The sequence below is a fragment of the Desmodus rotundus genome, chromosome 9 (genome assembly GCF_022682495.2).
Source record: "Desmodus rotundus isolate HL8 chromosome 9, HLdesRot8A.1, whole genome shotgun sequence".
NCBI classification, from domain to species: domain Eukaryota; kingdom Metazoa; phylum Chordata; class Mammalia; order Chiroptera; family Phyllostomidae; genus Desmodus; species Desmodus rotundus.
The window spans coordinates 97,264,798-97,292,106 of NC_071395.1; the positions used below are offsets into that span (position 1 = coordinate 97,264,798).

A 27,309-nucleotide genomic window follows, 5' to 3' on the forward strand; every position below is an offset into this window, starting at 1 on the left:
GTCGGAATTTGATCTCTTTGAGATTGGTTTCTCTGAGGTGAAATAGACACAAGGTTTCAGTTCAGTCCGAGGTGGAATAGATACAAGGTCTCAGTTCAGACCGCACTGAAGCCTCTGCCCAGGATGCTGTGAATGAAGCAGGTTTGCTCCAAACACACAAAGTAGGAAGCAGACCCCTCTCTGGGTAGCCTACATGCCAAGTTGTATTTCCAATGCAGTTTGGAATCACCGTGCAGGTAGTACTGACTTCTTCCCTCATCTGATCAGAGGTGGGGGTGGTGTGGAAGGCAGAAAGGAGCAACACTGATTACAGATGCCTCTTTTTGGATGAACAGTAGCAATATATTCTTCCACAAAGTGAGCCTATCTTGACAGGTGCAACCATTTTAACCTGATTCAGGGTAAGAGACCCATCTGCTTTTTCCTCTCTGACCTTTAGTAGGTAGATGCCTGTCTTCTCTTTCAATAAATTGCAACACAGTTCCTCTGTCAAAAGAATGCATAAAACATGACTTTGTGCTTAGCAAAACTACAAAAACCAGTTGACTAGCACGGCCCTAGCAGTTTTGTATTAAAATTTCAGAATAAAAGTAGGATTCTCCAGTTTCCTTAGAGATGCTTTTTTTCTTGATAGTATCTCTTAGCCCCCACTTGTATTCAGTCTTCATTTTAAAAACATAATTAAGTGGGCCCTGGAGGTATTCTTTAAAACACTGCAAATAAAATGATTTATCTTGTATAATGACAAAATAGTATTTTTTCAGTGTTTGCTGTCAGCTTTGAATTGTTGCTGACTAAATGTGTAAAAATTACCAGTTGTCAAAGTTACCCATGAAAATTCACTGTGCACTATGGGCCTGACCGTCTTATAAGAAATCCAAAACCACCAGTGTAGCAAGGAAGGTCACTGCTGAGCACCAAGTAAAGTAGTTATCTTGTGTTTAGGGGCCGTGATGTCAAAACAAAAACAAAAAACCATCTGTAACTACTAGAATTACTCTCCACGTGGTGAGACCTTCACCCGTGAGAGTCCTAAAGCGCATGAAATAAATTTTAACTTGGGAAAAACATTAACTTGTAAATATTCACAGCTGTAGCCCAATCTCTTCCTCCCACTCTTCCTCCCCCGCCCCTCCCCCCCACCCCTGCCAGCTGACAATGAAGAAGCAGGGCTGTACTAAAGATAGCTTGTGCCTTTTGCGAGGGGCAACCGTTAGGTTTTCAGGAATTTGTTGACTGTTTGTTATACACAGCCGTTCTTAAGAGTTGAATTATATAAATTTACAATGAAATAATTTGTACTAAAAACAGAGGAAACAAAACTCAGAACTCATCACTTCTTGTTTGTATTAAGACATCTTACTATCACCTGTGCCCCTGAGGTCATTTGCATCCCTTGTATCTGTATGTGGAAACACCGTATAAAATTACTGCCCATCCCTTCCTAACTCCATGTGCCGTGATGGCATTTGGTTACTTGAAAGTGGCCAGGATAGGAGTGATTACATCAGAAATCCATAAATACCACAAATTAAGTCTTGATTTCTCATCTTATTGATTGTTTTGATTTTTTAGAGGTGATGTAGAAAATATTAAGAATGCATATTAATCAAAAAGGAGTGTTGTATCTATAGCTGTTATATTGTAAGTAGTACAGCTACTTGAAAAAGTATTCCATGAATTAAAAAACTATTATCCGACTTAGTGAAGAAGTCCCTCATGTTACTGATGAGCAAGTGGATCTGTACCACACATCTTTGTAGCTTCACTTTGTCTTACTCATTAACATAAATAAAAATATCAACCACATCCACGTGTGTGCTACATTTATTCATCAACTGTGGCCATAAGTTGGTTTCAGGTCCAAGAGTTCAGCAATAATCCAGGAAAGCATTCCGTGAGAATCAGTTGGCCAAATGGAATTTACAAGAAAGGGTATTATATATTTTATTCTTATTAATTACATATTTCATTAGTATTCATATTTTATCATTGGTAAATTGTATGCTATACAGCTATTACATCGATAAAATTTATAAGTATATTATATATGTAATTATTTTTCCAGAAGAAGCCTGGAAGGGCCACATTGAAATTACATAGGAAATGAAATTTTTGGAGACAGAAAATAACAGTCTAGTAATTTATTAATCCTGGAAAATTGGGCATGATTAGAAGAGAAGAGGTCAGTGAAGAAAAAAGCCGCACAAGCTAGGGTTTTGTGCTATAACAGAGGGGAGAGACAGAGGCAAGACTTTTGTGCAGCTACCATGAGAAATTTGGATAAAGAAAAATCTTTATATGTTTTGCTACGACATGTAATATGTTTCCCCTTTATGGGACTTCAGTAAAAATTTACATTGCTTTTATCTGTTTAGATATTTGTCTTTCTTTTGAACGTATACCTAAACTTAGATGGGCCACGGAGCAGTTGAATTGTTTGTAGGTGACACCAGCATTCTGATCAGAACGTAATTATTTGGAGTCGATATGGGTTCACTACAAACAAATTATGCCGAACTTGCCTTTGTTTCTCTGAGAATAGGAGAGTTACACTAGTCTGCCTTGAGAATAACAACAAAAGCAACAATAATACAACTATTACTACTAATAAATATTGTTTTTATATTCTTGGTAGCTGTTCTATATTCTTTACATGGGTTAATTTACTTAACCATCACAACAACTTTATGAGGCAGATAGAAATAATATGTCTTCATTTTATATATTAGAAAACAGACCCAGACAAGTGGAGTAACTCACTCCAAAGCACATAGCTAGCCAAGTCCAGTAAGATCAGAATTAAGGCGATCTAGCGCTAAAGGCAGCCCATTAGTGAGTTAACAGGGCTAATGCTACAAAATCAGCAAGCCTTAGCTTCTAAGAACTAACATCACTGTAACGATAGCTCTCTGTCGGGGTGTTGGAAAGCTGCCTATATCTGATTTCACTGACTAATTTCACAAAAGCATTCATGGAGCTTCTGCTTGTTTAACAGAATGGCCCAGATGTTTCAGGAGAGACAAGTATGACTAAAACATGATTCCACCTTTGAGGAGCTTAAAATACAGATATTCACTTAAAATACAGATAGTCACTGTTTTTGTCAATCTTTTAAATGAAGTCAAGCAGTGAATCAAAATGTCATAAAACTAGGACAGGATTTAAATTAGTTCAAATTCAAAAAGCTCCTAAGTAGTTTTCACTAAGATTCTGAAACTAAGAAGTGTCACAAGGATAAATATAAAGGTTTGTTAGCATAAATACATGACTGGAAAAAGATCTGCTTTTATAGCAGCATTTCTATAATATACCTCGAGGTTTTAGGATTAACCTCGGGACTAAAGTGCCATTGAAATGTGTGAGGTACTCGTAGGTGACAGTAACAGAAGTAATATGACCAGAATGGAAATGAGAGCCTTTTTTTTTCCTTGATTTTTTTTCCTTGGAGCTTTGCTATGGTCAGCCACTTCGGTGATACTCTTCCGTTCACGCCGTAACATTTTAAGAGGGACACTGAAAAAAGTGACTGGGACAAATGAAAAAGGATAACTCAACCAAGTCCTATGAAGAAAGATGGCTGAAGGAGTTGGGATGGTCAGCCTGGACAAGGAAGCCTCAGAGAGTACGTGGGATCAGATTCCAGTGGAGGATCATCATGTGGAACCAGTCAACGCCTGAGCTGCTCCGGAAGGCAAAACCAACCAACCCCCCCAAAGGTCATCTCAGGTTAGCAAAAGGAAGTTTGCAGGGTAGAGCTTTTAAAAAATGCATTGGGCTTCCTTGGGCTACCAAAAGAGCTCCTAGAGAGGGTGTTGTGAGGAGGATGGCTTAGGGTGGGTTGTTAAACTGCCTCATGTTGGAAGCATCTTCTATCATTAAGTCCCACGATTTATAATGGCATGACACAAACAATTCCCTAAAGCTTTAGAACACACACACACACACACACACACAGCAAAACGATCATAATTTCCCAAATATGCAAAAACTACACAATTAACATGAATAGTAATTACCATTGTATTTCTCTTAGAAGCAAAAGAAACAGTGACATTTAGGTCACAAAAAGAGAAGAGATAAGAGGCCAGGGGGCTTGCCTCTGTGCACAGAAAGCCTAGGACCTGAGGACATAAGTCCCGGGAATCTACTGCGTGGAGAAGTGAACAGAGAAGGAACACAGGGTTTCCGCCCAATGCAACTTTAAATCCTTCAGCCCAATGTCCAGAAGCCACAAAAACAAAACAAAACTAAACAAAAAACCAAACACGAGTTGGCAAAGCCTTCCCAGAGCTGAAGACTCAAAGCAGAACAAATTACTCTTGCCTAGATAAACGCTACATCGCTACATCGGTGCACTCTCTCCGGAGTGCGGGCCACAGACCTCCCTCTGCAAAGAGCATTCAGCCTCTAGAAGAAGAAAATGCAACCAGAACCAGGGCGAGAATTCTGGCACATGGATCTTCAGGTAATGCACACAAACCAACTGAATGTAATTGGTGAGCAGAGTCCTCGAGGTGGCGTAGTTAGAGAGAATGCCACCAAGGCCAGAAGCAGCCAAAGGGAGCCAATTGAAGAGATTGCTCCAGCCTTGCTGAATTCGGGGGGAAAAGAGGGGACTGAGACTGCAGTGCAGACAGAGCTCAGTGGAGAGTCAAGAAGAGTTAAGGGGAACAGACCTTGGCCTAGCCGATGAAAGCCCAGATAAAATCCCAACAGCGCCGCGCAATTTATTACAAGTTGTTTCTTCCCCACTAACCAACCAGCTTCCACTAGTCGCAAGCATTCTTTCTGACTTTTTCCATTAACATTTCCTTCTTTTGCTGGAGTGGTCAGAGCCCCAGGGAACCTCTTCCCCGTCCCCCTCCCCCCAACCAGTGGGACATTGAATGAGAGCCAGAGTGTTGTCTGTGTAAAGAGAAATTGCAAAACCACAAATTGCAGAAAATCGTTACTGCCAAAAATCGAAAGGAACACACAATATCACCATGCCTCTTAAAAAGCAATTGCGCATTTTACAGGCCTCCGGATAATTCAGGTTTGTTTGGCAGCTTTCTCACCCTTACCACCCAGAAGACAATTCTCTTCCACCAGAGGCAGAGGTCCCCCAAAATACGTGTGGTTGAAAATAAACAAAAAATGTGGGTTCAAGTCTTTCCCAGGGCCCAATGTGTCCCAGTGCGGCTCTGTTCTCTTCTGCCATGTAGCATTAATTTTAAGGCACAAAGTTTGTCCCCAGAGCCGTAGAGACACCCACTAAAACAGAGGGAGCCTCCAGTAATCTAATAAAAATCCCTTAAAGAAACAAAACTTTTTTTGATGGTAAAATCTTTCTGAAACATTATCTTCTGGGATCATCACAATAATCCTTTGATGGAACCAGGAAAAACGTTTGCCTTTCTCCCCCTCCCACCCATAATAAAGATTCTTAGAAACTGTGGAGTTAACTAACATTCCCAAAATCATACCGTGTCTGGTGGGATTGATTTGGGTGGGACTCAGACCAGAGCCTTCTGATTTTTAGTTTTGACTTTCCTCCCATCCCCCGCCCCTTTTCTCCTTGGGGGCATATCTATATCTTCTTGATTTGGCTAAGGCTGTCCTCCATCGGTGGCCTCAGGATTTTTTGTGGCCCATACACATTTCCAGGTCCTTCACTTGGACAGCTTGCTGCCACTCACTACAGAGCAAGGCTTGTCTGAATGGAGTGCTGATTAGGTTGGTTTCCAGGTGCATTGGTTGTATAATGCAATCATCATTAGGACACAATGTCAGCTCCGGAGGGCCTGATCCAGTCCGGCTGCCAAAATGAACCCAAGTCACAATTGCCTGGTGATTTTAATGTGTTTCCAGGACTCCATGGGTCAGACCGACTTTCCACCAGTTGCCTGGAGATCATATGAGGAGGCGTAGAGACCTGTTTTGTCTGGATAGTGAAAACTCCTAGTTTACATTTTCTTCCCAGAATATTTACTAATAAAATAGGTTGCCAACCACTTTGTATTTGAGAAAAAATGTGAAAATAAAGAGATCACAAGTAGCTGTTCTTCCCCTACTCCCCTCTTTCAATGGAAATCGTGACAGAGATCTTGAGGTGATTGTCATATATGTGTTTCTAGTTGAATATTTGCTGCAATAATTTAAAATTCTGCCTTAAATTGCCATTCATCTAGTTCTCACCAGGACCACACAGCAACTGTCTTTTAGTATTTAAAATTCAATCATTTAAAGCCGTGATAAACGTAAATAAGCAAAAACAGTGTGATGGACAGCTACGAAATATGAATCCACAAGAGGGTAAACACAGGCAGCTTCTCCTGAACATTTTCTATGTTCAAAAGAAAGAATACAAAAGAACCTGTGCGCCCCAATGTTCATAGCAGCACAATTTACAATGGCCAAGTGCTGGAAGCAACCTAAGTGCCCATCAGCAAATGAGTGGATCAAAAAAATATGGTACATTTACACAATGGAATTCTACGCAGCAGAAAGAAAGAAGGAGGTTATACCCTTTGCAATAGCATGGATGGAACTGGAGAGCATTATGCTAAGTGAAATAAGCCAGGCGGTGAGGGACAAATACCATATGATCTCACCTTTAACTGGAACATAATCAACAAAAGAAAAAAGCAAACAAAATATAACCAGAGACATTGAAGTTTAAGAACACTCTAACAATAGCCAGAGGGGAGTGGGGAGGGGACAGTGGGGAGAGGGGATTACAGGAACTACTATAAAGGATACATGGACAAAATCAAGGGGGAGGGTGGAGGTGGGGGAGGGAGGTAGGTTTGGCTGGGGTGGGGTGGAGGGATGGGGAGAAAATGCAGACAATTGTAATTGAATAACAATAAAAATTAAAAAAAAGAATACAGTCAAAGGTCAACATTTGTACAAATGAAATACTCATGGTAGCGCTGCTCACAAAAATCTAACACGGCTTTATTGGTAAAAGCTACTTAACATATTCATAACCTACAGGTTATGAATATTCTTTCTATTGTATTCTTTTCTTTGTATTTGTATTCTTTCTTTTGAACCTGCAGGTGAATGGATAATGCAACAAAGACCAAAGCAATATCATACGGAGACTGACATTTTAAGATATTTCAGTGAATGCATAATACTTTGATATAATATTTGAATGGTTTTAAGGGTGATTCTTGTGCTGATATTTGAGTATTTGGTGTGTAACAGGGGATCAATTTATACTAGAGAGAATATAAACTTTATCTTATTAAAAATAAAAAGAGGCCCTGGCGGGTGTAGCTCAGTGGATTGAGTGCCAGCCTGAAAACCAAAAGGTCACCAGTTCGATTCCCAGTCAGGGCACATGCCTGGGTTGCTGGCCAGATCCCCAGCTGGGGACATGTGAGAGGTAACTGATTGAAGTATGTCTCACACATTGATGTTTCTCTCCCTCTCTTTCTCCCTCCCTTCCCCTCTCTCTCCAAGTAAATAAAAATAAAAGTAAATTAAAAAAAAAGAAAGAAACATTTTCATCCTAATTTCCAGTTATTCCCCGTCACTGAGGCCAAACCGTAAAGTACTCCAGACTCCCAGTTCCAACCTGGTGTAGTTTTAGTTGGCCTTTAGAGAGAGGGAGTTGCTTTGGGTGTGGACACTGGGAGAAGCAAGAGTAAAGAAACATCACACATGAGAGATTCGTTCTAGGAAGATCGCTGGTTGGCAGTGGGGCCTTGGCGCACTACACAGGGGAAGGAATGATCAAGATAAACACAACACTGTTAAACGGGAAGCAGTCTGTGCCTTGACGGCCAGCTGGGCAAAGAGTGATAAATGAGCCATCTGAGAGAACCTGAATATTCCAACGTCTGGTGTCAGATGGCCATCCTGCCTAAAAGAATATTGTCTAATTTTTTCCTCTGCACTTTTTTCTAGCTTTTGAGATGCCGTATAGTCGCAGACACAATCAAATTCAATCTGCTTCTCAAATGGGTTATAAAACGCTCCACAGCGCTGCAGAACTCAGGAGAGGGACAGGTGGGCTTAGACCGCGGCTGCCTTTGTCCAGCCAGACTTTAAAAGCGGAACAACGCGAGATGGGAGCCTTGAGGATTAGGAGGTTTCAGAAGTTATAGCTGAGAAGTAGACACCATTCTAAGGAGGAAATGTACTCACATTTTGCTGCAGGTGAAATGCCTGTCTTTAAAGGGCAGCCTCTGAAACAGAGAGAGAAAAAAAAAAGTGTATTAAAAACTTGTATAGTAACCGATTCAAAATGAAAAAGACATTGAATTGCCTTTGAAGATACAGCCAGTCACTGACTGAGAAAGGTGAGAAGTCTAGAGATGAAAACATATTTGTTGGGAAACTTCTTAGAGGCACAAGGAGCTTTCTCCCAGAAAGCGAACATGTGAGTGAACCGCCTTATCTGACCGCGGGCTCTGCTCCCTGCCCCGGAGCGTCCTGGAAATCGAGATCAGTTGGTGCTCGTGTTCTCTCCCAGGTCTGATCCTGCTGAGAGGAAATCCGAGGGGTCAAGAGCCCAGTCCATTGGCTTTGATTCACCATTCTCTCGCTTCTGGTTCATTCTGACATTATACCTTGTCCACAAAGGCCCAGTTCTGACACATTGTTCCATGAAATGAACTCCCCCTAAAAATGATGATTTTCCTCAATTCATGCTTATTGGGATAAGTGGACAAGTGTCTTTTCTGAGAAACAAAGAGTGTTTCTGGGGAGCAGTTGGGAGAGGGGATCTGAAATCAGTGCCCGGTTTCTCTGAATTCAAGAAGGCAGTGAAAAGAGAGAGACGATGAGACTGAGCCTGCGCTTGGAAGGAGTTTGCCAGTAGGGCTGGCAATTGCTGGTGTGGCAGCCCACCCAACGACGCAGCTTGCTTCCCAATCACTGTTTTTCCTTTTGGACCCACCACGGTTCTATCCAAAGGAGTACTTTTCAGGGTGGTGGGTTTAACTGGGGATGTCAGGGAAGTCTCCATGACTGATGTGAACCCTCTGCATTCTGAGATTTGATTGGTTCTGGGTCATCCACAAGACTAAATGCTCGAGTCACGGTGTCCTCAGACCTAGAAAAGGGTCTTGTCCTGCTGCCCACACAGGCCCAGGTAAGTCAGCTTGGCCACTGTAGTGAGCAATATTTTTCCAAACGGCCATTTTTAGGCATGGTGTGTCTTTGGCAAATCGACAGAAATAATAATAGTGGCTATATCAAAGAATGGTGGGAAGGGTTAAAGAAGATAATGCCTGTCAAGTGGTAGCATAAGTCTGACTTACAGTGGGGACTCGATGAATGCATCTGGTGCTGTTACTATTGCTGTTGTTATTATCAGAAGGCCAGTTTGGAAAACCAAATAAAAAGATACGATGAGTCTATGAAATTGGAGCTAGGAAGGTAGCTATGGGTCTGGTCTTGCCTGGGTAGACATCTTTACTCCTGGCAGTTGAAGCCATACTATTGTCCTGAATTTCTCTCCCAGATTGCCTTTCTCTAATCTTCATTCCTCCAACTAATGAGGGTAACTGAGTTAGAGCAACATTCCATGTTGGAGAAGTCCCTAAGTGTTTTGGTAAGCCACCTGGCTCCTCATTTACTGTCCATGGGGACGGTTGGGGGTGGGGCTCCTAGATTTACAAACTGCTAAATTATTGAATAGGAAGGAAAGAGATACTTTTCCTTTCAAAGTGCTTAACACAAGCTCTTTACTCGCACACATCTTTATCGAGCTCACTTTTTTAGGAAAGTCCTATGGTGTGATTTAGCAAGACGTCACGGGCGTCACACACTGGGGGAAGTTGGGAACATCGCTCTGACCACCATCTGACAGACATCTTTCCCTCCGGCTCTCAGCCTTCCAAACACGACACGTGCATTGAAAACTCCTCTGAAACTCTGTACCCTCCAGCTCCTCTGAGGAACTTGTTGCCAAGGAACAAACTGGGAACACTCTCACCTCCTAGGAAAAGTTTTTACTGCTGCCTCAGACAGCAGGTTCTTCCTCAGCCATGAAAGCACAAACGAAGAAAACTATTATTGATGAACTTGATGGGCAAGGGCTCTTCCCCTGGGCAACAGCAGCACAGCAATGTCATTGATTACTTAGAAAACTATCCAGAGCTGTCCTTGAGATTGCATTATGCAGGGACCTAATGCAGTGGTACCGATCATCTTTCGTGGGGTACCAAATAAATAAAGCCATTAAGGACAATGGGTGGTGAGGTTTTACAGACCACAGAAGAACATAAGAACTCACCTTTGCTTTGCTAAACTTATTTCTACAGTAGAAAAAGAAAAACCTGAGGCAGAAAGAAAGTCTTTAAAATTATGAACTCATTTGCTAACTGTTTATTGAGTGCCTGGTATGTGCAGGACATGGAGCTAGGCCCCAATAATGCACTCCTTGTCTTCACGACAGTACCTGTCTGCCTGGGGAGACAACTAGAAGGGAGCGTGTGGTGACTTAATGCAAAATCACAAGGTGGTCAGGGAGGAGGGAAGGTGGTCTTTGATGTTCCAATCTAGAAAAAGAAATCAGGGAAGTCTAATTGGGGAAGAGTTTGGAAAATGTTTGAAGAAAAATTCATATTTAGCAATAAGAGCCGATGACATTGGTGAGTGCTTTTAATGCATCAGCAGCTGTCCTGTGTGATTTTACATGCACTCATTCACTTGTTACTCGTAATGACCCTGGAGAGGTCCTATTCTAACCCCAGGCTAGGAGCTAAGAAGGCAAAAGGGGAGTGTGGCGCACACCAGGTGAAGGGACATCGTCAAGGGCATGTGTCCCAGGCAGGAGGAACTGACTGCTTTGTTCCATTTGCCTTACTTTGCACATACGGGTCCTTCAGCTGAGTCTATTCTTGAACCATGTAGGAGATTTTATGGGATCTTGGATGGGGCTCTTCTGATATCAATCCTGGATAACATTAGTGAAGGAAGCCTAGCCTCTCTGCTCCCACCACGGGGAAATGCATGGTACCTCTTGGCTCTCTGCCCTGTACCACACACACCTAATACCTCTGAGCCACCCTCTGAAGATGGGCAAGGCCAGCAGGCTACCATTCTTGGGTCATGGTAGCACCTGGGCCTAATTCCGTAGCCAGGCCCACGTGGAATAGACCTTGTCCAAAGTCCCTAAACACCTCCTTCGGTCTCCTTGTTAGGAATCCAGTCTGCTGTGCTCCGATGATCCCTGGAATCTGTGATGGTCTTGGAGCAGCTGATCTCTGGGCCAGAGTGTTCCACTAGGGGACTGTCCGTGCTACCCGTTGATCTCAACGTCTCCCCCGGTTCCTGCAGCTGATCCCCTCTGGTTATCATCTGTAACCTACAACTGATGCTCATTTAAAAATAGACTATTTCATAATTTTTGAATGTTCTATACTGATTGCAATATCTGGCTTAAGTCGTCAACTATTTGAAATTTTTACAATGGGCCAAAAATTGCATCAATGCCAGTATAATTGTTTGAATAATGTCACACATGGAGTCAAATCTCTTACATCCCTACATCTCTCTCTGTAATCCGCAATAAGTGAGTTTCTACAAGTCCAAGGTGATACATTTTGAGATGAAGTGCCTGCTACTTTCTCATTCTGAATATTGAATAATTTCTATTTTACTTATTGGATTATTGCTATGGTAGGAAAACTTATTCTCTACTCCACACAGTCCCAGGGGTGCTGGGAACCAATGATCTCTTAGATTACCTGGGAAACTCATCTAAGAACGAACTGGTGCCGTGTTAAATGAAGTAGAATACGCCAGCTATTGGGTCATACTATAATACGTTGTGGCTGGTGGATCTCCTCTTCACTTGGATCACGTGTTCTTTAAGACCCGGGACCATGTGATGCAGGCCCTGGGACCCAATGTTGAGAGCAGGGGGCCTCTGCCCAGCGCTCCTCCACTGGGGCAGAGGCAACGGGGTCAGAGGGCCAGGAGTCTGCCTGCACCCAGTTCTCCCACTGACCTCCCTTGTGACCTTGAGCCGGTTATCTAACCTCATGTTTTTTATGCTTATGAAAGCTCACATTTATATTTAACCTTTATATATCTCAATGTCTTTGTCTGTAAATTGCCAATAAAAGTAGCACATGTACCTCTCCTAAGATTTTTGAACTTCTTGGAAGAAAAGTGCACATGAGGAGCTTGGCCGAGACCTTGCCCATTTTAATTGCTTAACATAAGACGGTTGTAGTTGTCTTTATGGAATCCAAACTGAAAAAATGCTGTACCAAGAGCTGCAATTTCCACTGGATTCAGAATACTCTGCATGCCTTCTTTAAGTGGCTGCAGAACACGCCATCTCCAACCTCTCTGACCTCGGGCCTCGATTTGGCCCGAAGTGGGCTCTTCTTTTTTTAATAAAAACTTATAGTAGAGTGTTTTTCACAATTTTTAATAATTTTGCTTACAGTAGTTTTTCAATTTTTTTTTGGCTGCTAGGATTTAAGAATTTTATAAACACTTCCAACAGCTTCTCTTACGGTGTTAGAACTTCACTGTTTTTCCTTTTTGCTGGTCGTGACTCTACGCCTTTGCCAGCACCTCAGCGAACCCTTGCGTTGCTGTGTCTTGTTGGCTTATAAATGGCTTCTTGTGTTTTGATTTCTTTCTAGCTTTTAAACAGTTAAAAAATTTAATTAAATAAACAGTTTTTATTCCAGAAACTTTGGAAAATACAAAAGAGCATTAAGATGAAGTAAAAGAGTGCGCAAGCTCACAGGCTGATTTTGAAGCATATAAAGAAGTGAGTATCTCACCCAACCCCCCAGCCCTGCTTCCCAGAGGTAATTGCTGTCCATAGTGTGTGAGGGTAACATTCTAAATTGTTCTTTATGCTTATGGAAACAGACAGACATGCATACACATTTATACGTATGTGCATATATTAAAACTTTTCCACAAAAACAAGGTTGTGCTATATCATTTTCTATAATATACTCTTATTCTTTTCATATTTTTGTGCCCATACATTCCAAAGTGGTCTATATAGATCTCCTCTTTCTGTCAGGGCTAAATAGAAAGCCATTTGTGGATGTGCCCGAATTTATTTAACCCATGCCATGTTGGTGAACATTTAGGCTGCTGTGATTTTTTGCTATTACAGTGCGCTCGCAGAAAGCATTTTGAACATTTGTTTTTAGACTCATTCTCTTATACGGTAGGGTAGTTCTTAGAATTATGAGTACTTTATAATAGGATATATTCTGCTTAACATTAGATGGAGAGTCGAAATTACTCTTTAAGAAGGTTGAAACTTATTTACCCTCTAACAATAGAATGTATCTTCCATATCTATCTTTCACTTTACACTCATAATTTCTATTTCTTGGAGGTTTTCCTCTATATATGATAATTCTTCCATGTACGCTTCAAGATACTTAATTCAGTTTTCAACAATGCTTTTGAGTTCCAAGAACCCTTTCTTTTCCTCAGATTGCTCCTTTGCAATAGCTTCTCTAGCCTCCCTAGGAACTTCTATTATTTTCTTTTAGAGTTCTTTTTCTTTCTGCCTTTAAAAATACTCACAAGAGTCATCCGTTCTGATTATGTTGCTTTTACCTCCTTCAGTCTGCTGAATCACCTTTGATGTTTTGTGCCTTTTCCTCCCCGCTGTTCCTTATCTGCACACATCCAGATTCCCTGACCCATAAGAGAGGAGGGGTCCTCGGCTTATATGCAGTAAGCTGTGGGGTCTCCTATTAACAGTGGGTCTGCACGTGGTGAGAGGGAAAGCAAGAAGCTTTTCTTGGTCAGTGGGCTGACAGGCTAGGGCCCTTCAACTGAGTGGGGTGGAGGATGCCTCCAAGTTTTCAGGATCCTCCTGGCAGGTGCAGAGTGTAGTGTATCCCTTCAAGCTATACACAGTCGATGTGTTCTTTAGTTACGGCCTTCTCAGAAACAGAACGCAAAGCAACAGCAACAAACCCAAGTACAGCTCCCAAAACAAGGAAGACATGCCCACGTGGAAGCCAAGCTGATGTGCGGGACCAAGCCTAAACTGTCATCTTTAGGCCACGGACATTCAGAAATCCACTGAGGCTTGGCGCCCTCAGAAAGCATGTCAATAATACTATGAATCAAATTTTGTCGTATGGGGATATTTTGACAAAATAATTTTATTGCACACGCTATTCAAATAATACATGTTAATTATCAATAGTAATAAAGTAGATGGTACTTTTTGGCCAGTAATGTATTTATTTATCAAATATATATCATATTTAATGTAAAATAATCATGGCAATTATTTTATCACCAAGATGTGTTCAGTCTGTCTATGGCATGAGAGACTTATTCTCTTCATAGCATTTTCAGAACGTGAGTCCGCAATCACCGTGACATGTGGCAAGTTCTTTGATACTGCTACACCTGGGATGATATCACAGGAGAAATGGAGGTTCTCTCTAAATCAGATTAAGTTACATTTTTCCAAAGAAGGTTGATAATGACTTTGTGAAGGAAAAAAGTTACATTTCAAGTAAGTTTGTAAAACACTAGATTAAAGATAGTTAAGTTGGTCTTTTTCTTGCAATAGTTTTCAGAGCTTTTCATGTTCTAATATTTATTAACACCCCAAATTTGTGAGCAACAAATGCATCTTGTGAAACATTTTGAGGGACACACTTGTAGAACAATGGCCCAGGGGTTCAGGGCAGCTCTCCTAGGGAAGCAGCATTGGAGCTGAGGTTCCGAGATGAACAGAGTGAGCTGGAAGGGTGGGAAAGGGCATTCTTGGCAGAGGAACAGCATGCGCAAAGGCAGAGAGACAGGGCATGAGCCCAGGTAACACGTAGATGCTCAAAATAGCTAAACCTAAGAATTCCACGTGAAAAAGTAACCAGAGGTGGGGAGAGAGATAAGCAAAAGTTAGTCAGATCATTCCATCCAGTAAAGGGTTGAATTATACCCTGAAAGGTAGAAAGAGTATTTAAAGGGTTCTCAAATAAGGGAGAGGTATAAATAGATTTGTTCTGTCAAAAATAGCATCCTGGTAACAGTACAGCTGTGGATAGCAGTGAGGTCAGCCTGGAGAAAGGATGAATAGTTAGGAAGATTTATTCAGTGAATCCAGGTAACAATGTCAAGGGATGGGGCTAGAGGCAGAAGATAGACACATAGATAGGAGATGGGCTAAGGAAAGTCTGCAGGACCAGGTCTCCTACTGGATGTGGGTGAGTGAAAGGTAAGGATTAAGTAGGATGTTGGGGACTAGGTGGGTGATACAGTCATTTAGAGAGATGGGAATAAGGGAGGAGAAGCAGGTTTGGACTGAACCTAATGAGTCACTAGGAGGTAAAATTCAGGCAAGAAGGAATGAAGGCCTAACCCAAAGCCGTAGCCAACATTTAGACATTGAATTTGAAGAGCTGTTAAAACATATAACTGTTAAGATCCTAACACCAAATCCATTAGAGATAATAGCAGTGATTATCTGCTATTGTAGAGATAATTATTCCTCAGGAAATACAGGTCCTATTTGGAAGTTCTATACCCAGACCACTTCAACTGACAAAGATAGGTTTGAATCAATTTTAAACAAACAAAACATGGTGAAAAAAACATTATTTAAAACCCAAACTGACTAGCCCCTTCTGCCTTCCACAGGGGGATGAACTCACTTATATTAGTGGAACAATAAATCTCTGCATCAAGGTTCCTCAGTCTTGGCCCCATTAATATTTGGGGTCAGATTATTACTTGTTGCACAGATGGCCCTGAGCATTCTAGGGTGTTGAGCAGCATCCCTGGCCACTAGATCCCTGGTGTCAACTAGTGGGTGCACAGGGATGCACCCACCCCCCACTACCCAGTGGAGTGGTAACAACCAAAATATCTCCAAACATCCCATTGCCCTGAGGTGCACAATTGCCCTCGCCTCACCCCCCAACCCCCGCCTCCCCCATCCAGAATCACTGCTCTGTGGTTTCCTTTTGACATAATGTGGTGGAATTTGGAGTAACTCTACTAATTCCTTTGTGCACTAATGGGTGGAACCCAGAGGAGATGGCCTTTTGTTTGGCAGGGTAGATTAATGAGTATTTGGAGATGCAAAGATGGGCTAGACGGTGCGTAGGTGGTGAGGGAGAAATTCTGCTGGGAAGAAAGTGAGAGGAAGTGCGTTCCTAAAGGAAACTAAAGGCAGCTTGATGAGCCTAGGAAGGCTGATCTCCTCCGGAAAGGAGAGCAGTGAGAAATTCCTGATGGCTAGGAGGAGGCGGGGCCTGTGGTTACAGGAATGCTTCCTTTATAATCCTAAACTATCTCCTGGTGGGGTAGAAGACTCTCCATTGTCCATTGTCCTCACGTCCTAAAGCAGGGCCTCCTGCCAGATGTCACTGTGCGAGTGTCATCTGCCAGGATTTTGCAGAGATTTTAAAGCGTCATTACTGTCTTCACCATTGTCATTGTCATCTATTCTTCCCCCTTATATTTCCCTTTTTCTTCCTTTCCTTTCACTTCCTGCAGTAAGAACTTTTTTTTTTTTTTTTTTGAGGTTAATTTCTAGGATCCGAATGACAAGTAAACTTAACTTCCTTGTGGGATGCTGAATGTCAGTTGTAAGAGGCCAGAGTTGCCCGTGGGGCTGGGCTGGGTGGAGTTCAGCACAGAGAGTGACATCGTGAACGACATGGGATCTTCTCACCTGACGTCTCTGTTTACAGAAGGGTAAACTGAGGATGCGAGGGCCACAGGGTTTTGTTTTAGGAACGGAGTTACATCTTTTGGCTCTCGGTTTGGTGCTTTTCTGGCAGAGGAATCATAGAGAGAGGTGATTTCCTCTCTCTCTGATAATCTGACACTGGTGCTTAGAAAGGTCTCTGATTTCTGTGCTAGCAGATTTCAGGAAATAATCCTGCTGGAATTAAAAAAGAAAAAACGAGAAAAAAACAGAGTAAAAGCTACTGAACTGAGGCTTCACTCGGAGGATATATTGACGCTCCACTTACACTCAAATCTTCCCTCAGTGACGTCATGAAAATTTCATCCGGCTCAGAATAGTTTCTCCTTTCAAATGTTTCTTTTCAAATTTCTATCTCCTCCCAGCTGACAATAGACTCATAAAACCCTTTCATGTTTCATAGGCTACTGTCCAAAGCTTGTAATTAAATCACAGATTTCTAAGAATTAATTATTGAAATGTCAAAGCGGTGGGTTTTGGCGAGGAACAAAGTATCTTTCAAATCAGCTGTAGGCAGATAATGTGAAAGATGACGAATGGCCAGTGTTTACACATCTAGCCATCACATTTAATGAAATGTTTTTTGAAGTCACAATGAAGTCTGTATACATTAAGTCTGAAAATCACACTCTAAAGTTCTGTCTCACTAAAGGTGACATCCACTGGTGTTGCTCTAAAACTCTCCCAACAGAAGAACAATGGCTCCAACTCTTTACCAATCAGAGTATGAACTCAGGCAACTTCTCATTCACCTTTTCATCTTCTGCAATGTCTAGCAGAATATTCAGTACATAGTGGCTCTTCAATAGATGGCAGTTAAAGAGATGGACCTCCAGGCTTTTTCAGCAACGAGATTCTGTTTGCCCAGCAGCCTCCCACACTGCCAATGCCTCTGTCATCCATTCCTGTGTCTAGGAACAGCTGTGAAATTTGTGGGGCACAGTGCACAATGGACAGGTGAGGCCTCTTGCTCCAAAATTATGGAGAACTTCAAGACAGTGACAACACAGCATGAAACTAGCACAGGGTCCTGGGCAACGGCGTCAGGTGCCTGCCCACGGACTGGTCCCATCTGTGCCCAGCCAGCTTTCTAGACCTCTGGCTCCCTGATGCTAATTATGCCTGTGCCAATGGAACACCCATTCTTCGGCTGCCCTTAGCCGCTTCTTTCCTGTCTCAATCAGAGCCCTCCTTCTTGGGTCCGTGCCCTTCCATCCTCTCTGTCTTTGTCCCTTTCATTGTGCTTTCTGGACCCCTGTTCTAAGGCAAGAGAGCTCATCTCTGTCTCTCACCTGAATGGAAATGAGGCTTTCCTAACTGCACAGTCCTCACCAGCATCATCCATTGTTGTTTCACTTCCAAAATACAACTGCAGAAAGGGGCAGGGTCTCTCTGCCCTTGAGCCCTAGGACCCTACAAGACCATTCATTATATTGCTCTTGCCCACATACTTGCTTGCACCTCCTTTTCCACATCCACTGCTCACCATGGCCCTCTTCTGCCTCCCTTCTGCCTGCAGCATGCAGATGACCCATCTGGCTCTCTGACCTCTCAGCTCAGTGATTTCCACAAAATCTCTGATCTTTGTTTCCATTCATTCCAGTCACTCACTGGCACACTTCAAACTGCACTATTACCCGAAACTATTCCACTTACAAGATGTGTATTCTAACCACCGGACAGCTTGAAAAATATAAAAAGCAACAACAAACAACCAAATCAGCCAACCAAAAAAAAGAACCCCCACAGTTCTCTCCCAGTTTTAACCATCAACCCCAGCCTTTTTTCCATGCATAGAAAGTTGAAACTGTAAGAGCTGGTGATGTGTCCTGGCCACGAGTATAGAGGGCATTGATTTTTATCTGGAGTACCGGGGTGAAGCTGTTTGCAGAGAAAGCTATTTAAGCTGAAATCTGAAAGCTGGGATGCAGCAGCTCATTGAAGCAGAGAGGTAAGATCATTGTGGGCAGAAGGCATGGCTTGTGAAAAGGTCCCGAGGTCGGGAAGAGCATGTCTTGTTTGAGGGCTCAAAAAAAAGCCGTAGTGTAAGGACACGATTAGATGAATTACCTGGGTTCAAATCCTAATTTATTTACTCCAGCCTGAATTTCCTCTGCTGTAAACTGGTGATTATGCAATCTTCCCATAGGGTTGCTGGGAAGATTAAATGTGTTTCTATGGAAAGCCCTTAAAATAGCACCAGGTGCATGGTACAGCTTTCTTAAAACAGGGAAAAGGTATAGGTAATTTACACAGTCAAGGTGGAGGAGACAAACGTCTCCTCTGCCTCTCCATGTTTTCCTGGCGGAGGAGACTCCTCCACCCACACCTATGAGTGACAGATATTAGAGAGGGCACATCTGTCTCTCTCTAATCTCTTCCCTCCCTTACTTTCTCCTCTGTCCAGGAAGAGATTGACTTCCTAGACTGTGGAAGGCAGAAATCCACTGGGCCATGTGTCCATAGTGGGTAAGTTTCCTGGTTTTCGGCCACTGCTCTTGTTCATACAGATTTCTGGGTCCTTATGTTAATGCTGTGAGTCAGGTGTCTGCTCTTTAGGTTCAGCTGTTTCTGGACTGGTGAGTCACATGAATCGGACACCAGACTCTGGTGTCCTCAATTCACAAGAGGGTAGTGGGAAGCCCTTGCTTGGCTTCTCCAGTGAGGTTTCCCAGTTGTCCTGTATTTTGGATTTATTGGATGCTCCCCAGCTACCAATCAGGTTGGTACTTTGACACCCATTGAGCGAAGAAGAGGAGGTAAAGAGTTAAAAATCCCTACCCCCAACAAGTTAGTGCACTATCTGGAAACTTTAGGATTAAATACAAACTGTTGGAGAGCAGAGCCCTCAGACGTGGGACTGCAGAACCCGGTACAGCTTGTGACCGCCTTTAGCAGGAACGGGCAGTACCAGTCTTTGTTTCTGACGCACTTTGGTGGCGTTGGCATGCAATAAATGGGCTGCTTAGCCAATATTGGATAATTTGAGCTTTAAGTAGCCAAAAAAAAAAAAAAATCCAGCTACATTCCATGCAGAGTAGAGTGTATGAAAGTGAGTGGTTTTGGCCATCAGGTTTAATGCTAAGCACTGGGAACCCTAGTTTAGCTGACCCAACTTGGGATTCTTATCTTGTTTGGAATGTCACAGGCCCAAGGAAGGGCTGTGGAAAGATGAGATTCCTGATTCCTATAGCTTGCCCTACAGGTTTGGGGCTCCCTGCCAATGGTCTCAAATTGGCTTCCCCTCCCCCCCCATAGAGCTTATTTGTTAAATAAGATTTAATTTCTTATATCCATGTCTATTTGTGAGATGGATTTAAGGGACCTTGACTCAGATAAAAGTGAAAGAGGAGTGGGTTCATTATCTCCAAGCATTGGGCTAGGAGAAGGAAAGGATTTATTTCTTTCAGAGAAATGTTGATATTTTAGAGATTTTAAGTTGGGCAGATAGGAACCTAAACTGTTTTGAATGCTCTTGAAGTTGAAGTTAGAAAAGAGGCATGATTGAGGCTTAAAAAAACCCAACAAAAAATTAAAGGAAGAAAACTGAGGAGACTAATGCCCCAGAGGATGCCCAGATGTGGGGGAGTGTCCCCTGAATGGAGGGGTGGGAGAGCCATATGGGATGGTTACATGACATTCCGGTAGGAGTCTGAGGGATGGCTAGGAAGCTTGGGGTAGAATCCTTCAGGGGTTGTTTCACTAGAGCCAAAATAACACAGTTATGGCAGCTGTACAGCAGGTTCAGGGGTCTGCCACAAGGGACGGTGTATGTTAGTCCTCGACAGACAACCTAAGTGAATTGTACTCCAACCCCCAGAGGATCACCTGGCAATGGTCTGGCAACAGTTTTGGTTATCATGATTTGGGGAGGAGGTGCTACTGGTTGCTGAACATCCTGCAATGCACAGGCCAGTCCCCACAACAAAGATTATCCAGTCCAAAATGTCAATAGTGCTGAGACTGAGAAACTGCCTTCAGGAAAAGTCAGGCTGGGCTACAACATTGGAGTCCAGATGGAGAGTTACCCAACTTGGACAACTAGACATGGACAAGAGCTGTTTGAACTATGGATAGTTTGGCAGGTTGTGAAATTGCTGACTTCACATCTCTTATTAAGGAGGGTCTCAAAGGACCCAACCTGGAACCATATCACGAGGAAAACAAATGAATTGGGACTGAAAGCAAAGAGAAACAGAAAGGAAGTCTCTGTGATCCCGCCAAAGGTATTAGCACCCACATATGAAAAAGGTGGGGAGCCAAGTGCGGAAGCAGATCGTATTTTTAAAAACAGCTGAGTTAGCTGGCACAGAGTGGAGAAGGAGAGAGGGAAAGGAAACGCCAGAGGCATTTGCTACTGCAGTAGGGATGAAGGTGGCAGAGAGGAGTGTTCTTGCCACCAGTGAGGTAGCAAAATTCACTCAAGGTCTGGAGATTTAAGCATCAAGCAAGGCAAGTTTGGGTGGAGAAGGGCACGTGGTAAAGATGTATTTCCCATCTCAGCGTTCAAGCTGCAGCTGAAAGGTCAAGAACTTTAGTGAGAGGATCTGTTGAGAACAAGCACCCGCTGAAATAAATGTGCCAGCAAAGGAGCTACGTCATTCAGAGATAAGACAGCAGCTGTGCTTCTCAAACTCACAGGCGTTAATTAGACCCACCCCGAGAGCTTGTCAAAACTCAGATTCCTGGGTCCCACCCCCCGAGTTTCCGATACAATAGGTCTGGGTGGAGTTTGAGAATCTGCATTTCTAATAAGCTCCCAGAGGGTGTGCTGCCCCTTTTAGAGGATCGCTCTGGTCTACAGAATTCCAGTGCAGGAAGCAGAGGCAGTCCACACTGCCTCCTGGGATCCTGCGGCAGGTGGGGAAATACAAAAGTACAGCAAGACAGAGAGACTCTGGGGAAGGCACGAGCGTGAACCTTGTTTAGAGGTGCCTCTCCCTTGCAGGGTGTCCCTCACAAGGCGTCCAGCCCACTGTCTATGAGCTTCAAGCAGGTCAGGATGGCTATGAACGTGGCCCAACACAAAATCGTAAATTTACTTAACACTGTTATTTTGCTCATCAGTTTTCATTAGTGTTTGTGTTTCAATGTGTGTCCCAAGACAACTCTTCTTCCAGTGTTGTCAAAAGGTCAGACACCCCTACCCTAGGACACCCTAGTCTAAGTGGGAGAGGAAGCTGAGTCATTCATTGCAAGGGCCAGGATTCAGCTTTGGGGAGAAGGGTAACATGTCAGGCTCAGACCTGGAATGGGAAGGACAAAGATGAGAATATGCTGTGTAGAAATGAGCCACGAGAAGGTCTGCAGATGAGGACCAACACTGACATTTCTGAGTTTTGTAAGAACAGGAGTGTCTCAAATGCCCGTCTCTGAGACAGGAAACAGGAAGCACGGGCAGATTCCCGAACGATATGGGAAGCGCAGGGTTACGATGAACCTCACGTCTCTCGGCACGAAATTTCTACACTCAATTGTTTATACTCCCAGGTCATAGATTCTAATATCAGCTGAAGCCAAGAATGTTTTACGTTTTTCTTCAACTTTTTCTGTTAACCTTTCTCCCCAGGCGACACTCCACACTCTGCTGTGATCCGTGGCTGGTAACGATGTGGGTTCAGGGCTTTGCCTCACATCTGCCTCTTTATTGTTCCCTATGCATAGTTTTCATCAGGAGGAAAAGGAATTGAATAGTCAGATTCGGACACCAAACTCCATCCTATGCTTCTCACATCCAGTAAAAGTAATACATCTACCTACTAAGGCACTATCATGTAACCATTAAAAAAACTTTATGAAGAGTTGTAATTACATGGAAGAAATGCTTATGGTATAATAGTAAGTGAAAATAGAACAATAATATTGACTACACAGATAGTATCACAATTACATGAACACATAAAAGCAAATGAAATACTACGCACAGAGGAAATGGTCGATGGAGATGCATTAAAATGTTCACTGGGGCTATTCTTAAGTAGTGGGGATTTGCTCCAAAGGTTTTCACTACTAACTTGAATATCATGTACAACAGGAATAACAAGCTATCAATTTTAAGTATTTTAATGCAACTGTCACCACAGCAAAGTCATGGAGACCCTTATTTCTAAAAGACAAGAAAGGAAAGATAGGTAAACAAATTTAGACGTGGCGATGGGTGGAGGTGTGCTTTGAGATGGCTTAGAGGCTTGTGACTGGGGAGAGGCTTTGCGACGAGGAGAGGGGTTATTAACCAAGAGACTCTGAAATTTTTTGGCATTTTGAAACTAGCATAGATTTGATGTACAGTAATAAAAAAAGATGTCAAGCAAAGCTGTGTTGATATTGCTAACCAATGGCAGCAGTGTGAAAGAAAAGTTTGAACACTCTATAGGTAAAATGAAAATCTACCAAGCTGGGAATTGCTTTAATGAATACCACATGGGAAAACAGAATGAATCAACTATAAAAAAAATCAGAAATCTCCCTTTGAAAGGATGGCTACAGTATCACTTTCCATTAAAATGAGGAATATAAACATTGTCAAAAATACACAATGTCAAATGAATTTGAACAAAAATATTTTAGCTTTCTGTCAGCTGACTAGAATAAGTTTAGGTTTTAATTTAAGCATCAAGAGAAAGGATCTAGTGGTTTCTGAGCAGTGCTGCAGAAAGCAGAAGTGATAAAAATTGCAAACAGATGATATGTAAATAAATATTTGCATCGACTGGTATAAATATTTAAAAGTGCTGACAACTCCCAGTTATTTTGTTTTAATTGGTTCACACAGAAACTAATTGTTGACAATTGTTCTTGGCCAATGAACACTTCAGTAGCTCAGCTAAGGTCTTTAATCTTAAGACTGTTGTCGGGGATAAGTCTCCAGGTAGTCTCCCCTTTGTACCTTGGAGAAATAAGCTCTTTATTCAGTAATGAAAATCCAGTGGTTTATGGGAGTCTCCTTCAGCAGCCAAGGACATCTTGGTCCAGGAGAATGGAGCCAGAAAGGATGTGATATTAAATTGTCACAGCAAGTGGTGGTAGGATAGTGTGTAGGGAGGAGGGAGATGGACAAAGCTCACAGGGAGCACTGGACATTGGCTTTGAAATGTTCATGTCATGACGGTGATTTCCAATAAGTCACGTATGACCATAAACAGTGCTTGGTTTTCTGAGAGGGACAAATGAGGTATCATTTCAGAGAAAAATCAGGCAGTATTAAAGCTCACTCATTTCTTGGCTTTCTCCTTCCCCATTTATATTTATCAGGTTCCTTTGGTAGTGATACACTTTTATTAAAAAAAATAGATATCCCTGGCTAGATTGTACCTATCCGGTATTCTAAACCAATATCCAATTTTTATTGTGCCCCATGGTACAGACTCATGCGCTTTGTCAAATATTTCTCACTCTCTGCTGCTAAGCATGTGGCGGACTGCCTTCCTGGCTGATTGGTGGATGCATGAGGTCATGTGACTAGTTCTAGTCTCAGCAGTTTTATCCCTTTGAAAACAGTTCCATTTATTCAATACTCTGTGTTAAAAATCCTATAGTAGTTTCCCCCCACCACTCCCGGCTTGTATGAATAAAACATCAAGACACAACTATTAGAAATGTATAGAAAAGTATATGCCCTGATTAGTTAAATTTTTGTTTTCCATAGATAACTTTTGATTAACCAAAGCACTCATACAGTCTTAACTCTTGTGCAAATTTTGGTAAATTTGTAAATAAATATAGTATAAAAATATAGTATAGTATAGTAAAAAAAAAGTATATCTTTCCCTGGTTTATTAGTGATCTAACCTACAAATATTTATTAAAAGTATATTATATGTCTGGCATTCCGCTGGACCCAGACCTTCACACGGTGTTTGCAGTTTGGTAAGCAAGGCAGATGTTGATCAAATAATCACAGGCACAGACGGGGATTTGCAGTGACAATGAGCGATGAAGAGGAGGACGTGGAAGTCTACGACGCTCATGAAGGCGGGGTCTCCTTAGAGCTGAGGAAGCAGAAGTCTGAAAGATGGGCAGGCGTTGACTAGGAAAAGAGGAAAGGAAAAGTTTCCCGGGCAGAGCAATGACGTGTGTAAAGGCCTGATGATGGGAGGAAGGGTGTGGTTTGAGGAGCAGGGAGAATGCTGGTCTGCAGGATGTGGTGGGCTTCACTGAGGCTTGTTTACCTTATACTAAGAGCTTTGGGAAGTCATTGAAGGCAATTAGGCAATGGTAGTGGAGGGAAGGCTGGACTGTGTGTGACATGACCAGGTGTGCATTTAGGGAGGGTTGCTGTTGGGGGGGGGAACTGGATTGTGGGGCCCCCGTGGTGGATGCAGAGGGAGACCTGTTAGAGGTGACTGCCAATAGTCCCTTTCACAGAGTGGAGCTACTATGAAGAGGCGCAAAGGGAAGTACGGCACATACCCCAGAAGTTAATCTTTCGGGGAGTGCTTCAGAATCTCCTCATGATGCCAGATCTCCACTGTGGCCCCCTATCCTCATTAGATGAGACTGTAGCTACAGAAGACTGGGATGGTTTCAGATTAGCAGTTTTCTTCCTTTTCATCAAAGGAGAATATGGAAATCGGGCATGAGCTTCCTGCAAGTTTTCTTTATATACATTCTGAGGTAGTCTGTATCTGGATGCTATACTACAGTAACGCATACATATAATGTTAAAGCAGGATGGGACCTTGGCCTTGACGTCTGTCTAGCCTAGTGGTATTCAGTGTTGTGCAGAGTTCCTTAAGGGGCCACTCAGAGGGGCAAGGAGAAATTGAATTGAGGGATACTGGACCCACTGACCTTCGACCACAATAGTTCTCACTTTATCTGTATTGGATATTGGGGTTCTGTGCAATGCAGTTCATTTTAAAATGACTTGATAACTAAACAATGTTTGACAGCCACCTCTGTTCCAACGGTGTCATTTTACAGATGAAGAAACTGAGGCCCAGGAAAGTGCAGTGACTTGCCGCTGGTCAAGCGGCCAATTTGTGAGAGTTGGCATGAGACCCAGGGTCTCCTGACCCCACCTCAGTACTCCTGGCTCTTCCTAATAACAAAAGGAAAGTGGTAAATTCGCCTATCTTCTGGAGCAAAAAATTTCCACTTCTGAAAATGTGGCGTAGTGACTGTTCTTCTCTCTTTTCCCTGGGTGCTTTAGCACGGAATAGAACCACACACCTGTTTGTTCCTTCATTTAAATTCAAAACTCGCTTCAGTTCATGCTCAAGAAATGTTTGATGATCTGCTAGTTATTATGTGGTTTTTAAGAAGTTCATTTACACAACATCTATTCAATGCCTAGGATATGTCAGCCACTGCTAGGTTCTGGGAATATGAAGTACCTTGCGAACACATAATTATCACAGAATATTAAAGAACATACATATATAGAGCTGTGGGATCACAGAGGTGAACTCGGCTTACCTGGTTTAGTAATTGGAACTGGCACCAGAGTTGTAAGATTTATTGTATAAAAACACAGGGCGCCCTGTTAAATCTGAATTTCGGATAAACAACAAATATATGTGTCTCAAATATTCCACGTGACATACGTGTACCAAAAATGCATTTGTTGTTTATCTGAAATTCAAATGTAATTGGCGTCCTGTATTTGATTTGGCCACCCCAGCTGGTACACTGGGTTGACGGTGGGTGAAGTTCCATGGGGTCAGTATGGGAAAGTTACCAAGACACCAAGAGATGTTAGAATTCATTAAGATTTGAGTGAGAAAAATGCCAGAAAAAGTGAGGGTATTTGGGGGTGGGGGTGGGAAGAGAGGTGCATCAAAGTTGGGGAATCAAAATTGAATTTGCAATTTCACTTCTTCCTGGGAGTTAAAGCCAATATAATGAGAACCAGAACAGAAATGAGGAGGATGATCTTTGCCTATTGGAAAAGAGATAAAAATTAGCATTTTCAGGAAATATCTTTTTAAAAGGCTCTTGTGAATCAGCCAAAAAAATATTGGAATCGATGAGAGTTCAGTAAGATCATTAAGTATGAAGTGAACGTTAAAAAGTTGGTAGCCTCCATCTGTAGCAACAATAACCAGCTAGAAAATATAATGGGAAAAGATTGCCTTTGGAGTCTCATCAAAAAAATGGAGTGACGACAAAACCATGAATGCACTAGACTTATACAGAAAACAAATTTAATACTACAAAGACATAAAAGCAGATTTTTATATAGGGGACTATATATGGCATGAAAGATGGGGACTCCTGCCATATTCCTATATGAGAAGACCAAATATTATAAGGATGTAAATTTTCTCAAGATTTATTTATAGGGCTAATAAAATAGGAACCCAGATCTCTGCAGGATATACATAGAACTTCCAAAATGATGCTAACATTCATGTGGAAGAATAAACTAATAAGAACAGCTAGAGAAATTGGAGAGAAAGTATTAACAAAGGGGATAGCTAACCCTACCTGACATTAAAACATTCCAAAAGCTGCATTCCTTCCATCACAGTGGCTTTGGGAAGGACTAAGCAGAGAAGACAGCAGAACAGAGCTGCCTGCCCAGACACCGAGCCTGGTGTCGTAAACACCTACTTGCAGGATGTGAGAGAAAACGCAGATCAGAGGGAAAGAGAAGGGTCCCTCAAGAAAAGGTGCTAGAGGGCTGGATATCTATT

The 27,309-nt window shown here is 42.4% G+C and overlaps 1 protein-coding gene across 1 annotated transcript in view; it reads right to left on the reverse strand.

The window, feature by feature from the left end:
- ANKFN1 (ankyrin repeat and fibronectin type III domain containing 1) overlaps nucleotides 1-27,309 on the reverse strand; it is a 297,585-nt gene that overhangs the window by 202,260 nt on the left and 68,016 nt on the right. Inside the window, exon 2 of the mRNA XM_024573255.3 lies at nucleotides 8,143-8,183. The gene's annotated coding sequence lies outside the window, so the exon portion shown is untranslated. The remainder of the gene's footprint in view (nucleotides 1-8,142; nucleotides 8,184-27,309) is intronic.